The sequence below is a fragment of the Trachinotus anak genome, unplaced genomic scaffold (genome assembly GCF_046630095.1).
Source record: "Trachinotus anak isolate AG129_WGS33_773 ecotype Australia unplaced genomic scaffold, CSIRO_AGI_Tana_v1 ptg000024l, whole genome shotgun sequence".
NCBI classification, from domain to species: Eukaryota; Metazoa; Chordata; class Actinopteri; order Carangiformes; family Carangidae; genus Trachinotus; species Trachinotus anak.
Window position 1 is genome coordinate 1,392,191 of NW_027273875.1, and position 4,282 is coordinate 1,396,472.

Sequence of the window (4,282 nt, forward strand, 5' to 3'; positions counted from 1 at the left end):
AATATTACACTGTTCACACATTGTCCTAAAACTGGGGGTAAAAAAAAAACAACAAGTCCTGCACTGTTCATCCAGTGTGGACGGAAACACAAATCCATATAGGCTAGAGGGACGTCACATACTGATTCATGTATTGTTAACTTTTCAAATGAGGAGTCCAGCACTGTCATCATAAGTCATGATGAATTCATAATGATAGAAAATGCTACTATAATGAAGGAAAACTCGCAGAGAACGGAAAATAAATTATGTAATTTCAATACTTAACTGTAAGAAACACAGAGTCTGAGAATGCCAAAAGAAAATTCATCCTCCTCTCTGTGACCTTAGTCATCTTGTGGACACACAGTTTCCTTGATTTTCCAGATTTAACCTCTAAAATATGGGCATTAAATCTTTGCGGAATCGCTGGTTATCTCCTCTGATTCCTCTGTTCCCTCTTCCTGTAATAGAAGGAGACGTTCACCCCCTCAACAGTGGAAACCTCGGGACACCAAGTCCAAGCCCACAGGCCTCTCAGAGTGTCAGCTCGTAATATTGCGGCTTAATGAGGGAAGAAATAGCAGTGGTTACCCATTTGGTCTGAGTCCTCTTTCAGTTGCAGAGCGTGTGCTTGTGTCTGCACATGCCTGAATGCTTGTGTGTGCTTGTGTGTGTGTGGGTCTGTGGGTTATGTTAGCAGTACGGCTGTGCACGAATGAATGCTTTTGTGTGGTTGTATGTGTGTGTGTTTGTGTGTGTGTGTGTGTGTGTGTGTAGGGGTAAATGAATGTGATTGTGTTTATTTGCTGGCTGTGTGTAGGATACAGGAAGCCTTGGGGGCCCAGGCTCTTGCTGTTTGTTATGGAGTGAGGAGGTAGAGTGTGTCTGTGTGTGTGTGTGTGTGTGTGTGTGTGTGTGTCTATGTGTGAGTGAGAGAGAGAGTGAGAGAGAGAGAAAGATGCAAGCAGTGGAAGTTTTAGCCGTCTCCGCTGTCTATAACTGCTGGGCATGGAGTCTCAGTGGAACCAGAGCACAGTGCAAGGGTGCACATGCACACACACACACACACACACACACACACACACACACACACACTCACACAAAGAGTCACAAATGGTAACACTTTATTTGAAACATATAGCAGCGATTTATAGTGGCCTAATGAGCCACTTGGGCCTCGAGCTGATTCATCCCTCATATCCACTCACAATGTTTTCATGTTACATCTTCCTCTTAAATGACATGAAACTGGAATCTAGCATCACCTTGCAGCATTGTCAAAATAAAAGCCCCCTTTTTTCATAAATTTTACAGCAAATTTCAAAGTGTGCATAAAACGGTACATAAACAAGTGCACCACTTCAGGATATTTAAACAAGGTCTTGAGCATTTTTATGTTAATAAACTTCTCAAAGATTAAAATGTACGGGGGGGGGGGGGGCAAAGATCCCAAACAAGCAGGACCTCCAGCATAACAGTGCAAGAAACATGTATATAACATGTTCTGTAGTTATGGGACATCCTGTTGTCTGGACTCCATAAGCAGTAATCTCCGAGGAAGCTGATGTGACTGAGAGCTTCTTTTTCTCATTACTGTCGCTGGAAGGCGACGCACTGTTGCACATTCCAGATAACATTGACAGATTGGATGTTTTTACCACTCAGTGCTGTGTAGAGCAGTACAGGAAATTCTTTATTTCTCTCTCTCTCTCTTTGTGCAAGTGCATTTGAACCAATGATCAGTTTTATTGTATTTACAAATCCACATTTCAGATAACCTTCACTTTGTCCACCCTGTACATTTCTACACAACCAAACTGCAACAGTATGTTCTGAGAGAAATACAATGTCACCTGAATTATGTCTCATACCACAGTGAATGTTTATCACAAACCAACAATGTATTTAATTTGTCTTCTAACAATATCCTCTTGCTATACATACTGGTGACATATAAACATCATTTCTAGGGGATAGGGTTGCAATTGGATGTGGTCTCATTGGTTTCCCTCACTAAATAATTGGTAAACGTCTCAGCAGACAGGTGTGTTGCCGTTGAACAGAGCTTGTTCTACTCTGCAGTTTCTACATAAAATTTAGACAAGTAAAAATAATGTAAAAATGATCTTACCTACATTAAGGGGTCCGCGTACTTTCAGGCAGTTTGTTTTTTCATTCTAAACCAAAACAAGCAGAACAAGCAGTCCTTGTTCTGTCCTGCAGCCTCGGAGAGCTTGGCGTAGCACCACATGTACCAGTTCATCACCTGAACAGACCAAGAACCACCGTCACCAGTTGCAGTGCAAGATGGTGGAGTTGTAGTCCGCCCATGGGATGAGAGACCTGACTGCAAGCAAAGAAACATGAAGCTAGACAAGCTGGGACAAGCTGGTTAGCAGTGACTGAAGTTTCAAATTAAAATACTTACATATAGCACCTCATAAATAAATAACAGTGTTGTCCAAATGAATACTCCACATGAACTAAGCAAAAAGTGTGATTGGTTGTGACACAATTTGTGAACAGAAGCCAAACACTCGAAAGAAATGTCTAAGCAGCAAATCGCACGCTTTTCAGAAATGATGAATCACAAGGAGACTTTCACAATTAAACTACATAGCCAAAGTTAGCATCAAAAGCTGTTTACTTACAAGTCTGGAAAAAACGTTGTGAGTTCAGCATCAAATTTCAGTCCTTAACTCAATTCACCAAGAACTGTTTCCAGTGGTCGAAAGCGACACCAATGTTAACACTTCTTCACGTCTTTTCTTCAACTGAAGTTAGCATGCTAACCAGCTAGCCCTGGGCCATCTAGTCACTTTCCATAAGGGACTCACTGTAGCATCCATTCTGCCCTGAAGATTTAGCTGCTCCAAGGGCATATTATAACCTCTTGTATTATAACAACAACAATGACCAAAGCCCTTGTCAAGCAACCATCACCACCACCTGCTCCCAACCAACCATGTTTGGTGGCTGAGAAAACTTAAATTCATTGAAACAAATATCTTTTTGAAAGTATCTTGAGGGCATTTTATTCCTTTATTAAAGGCATGTCATATCAGTTCACAGTCAGTACCTTGTAGCCCTGTTGGACACTACAATAAATACCTTTTTAACTAAAATGAACACTGTAAGATATTGACTCTAACAGCCAGGCCTCCCCACTGACAACCTTTTAAAATCATAAATTCTTTCACAAATACCATTTTGCTTTGCTTGTTTTGCAACATACTGAAAAAAAAATCTCCTCTCCCTCTCTGTTTTTTGCCTCCTGAGGTTTTGCTGCAGTTTCCTTAAGTAATTTGACAGTTTTACCACATCCAGTTTGGTTTCTGGCTGGTGTCTTGGCTGGGAGCGCCGGCAGAGCTTTTTCTGGAGCCTTCTTCGTCCTCTTCTTCTACCCCCTGCTACAGCTCCAATGTGTGGTTTCTCTCTGAGGGCTTCCAAAGCACATGGCTCCTGTCCCAGTGGGAAAGAAGGACAGAGAAAGAGAGAGAGAGAGAGAGAGAGGCAGAGGGGGTTGGAAATAGTGAAAGAGTGAAAAAGAGGGCAGAAAGAGACAAAAAAAAGTGTAAAGGGAGACAAAACAACAAAAAGACAGAGAGAGAAAAAAGAGAAAAAGAGTGAAATGGCCACAGTGAAGGACATTTGTACTCTGAGCAAACAGGCTGCAGAAAGTAAAAGCTTTCATTCATCCTTCCAGGTCGTCCTCACTTCCTCCCCCTATCCCTCTCTTCTTGAGCCCAGGACATAAACACCAGATAGGCAAAGAGTCTGACCTAAAGAAGACTAAATGTTTCATTTAGCAATTTGTCCTTGTGTTCCCTGACCTCCACTAACCTAACCCAACCCTGTGCTTTACAATTCAAAGCTGGACCAGAGACAAAAAACACTCCCTGCAGCTCAAAGCAGAAGGGTTTCATTGCAAAGTGTTGTGTTTCATTGTTTAACTGTGAAAACAACAAAGATTTCTCATGATCGTCACTTGGTCCAGGTTAGTTTCTATGAGCTAAAGTTAAGCATATGTTCATTATTGAGGCCTGCATGTGTAAGTTACATTTTCATTCCAGTACATTTATCATTGTAGAAACTCACCAGACATTAGATGAAATAAAAATCTCCCACTGATGAAGTTACATAAAAAAGTAGCAATGGTGAGATAAAATGATAAGAACAACTCATTTAAAGGTATGTTATGTGCTTCTGATTACAACTGTGATGCAACATTATGGTTAAACTCCATAATAGCAGAAAAAAAAACAGACATAGTAGAAAAGGCAAGTTAAACACTTTGGTA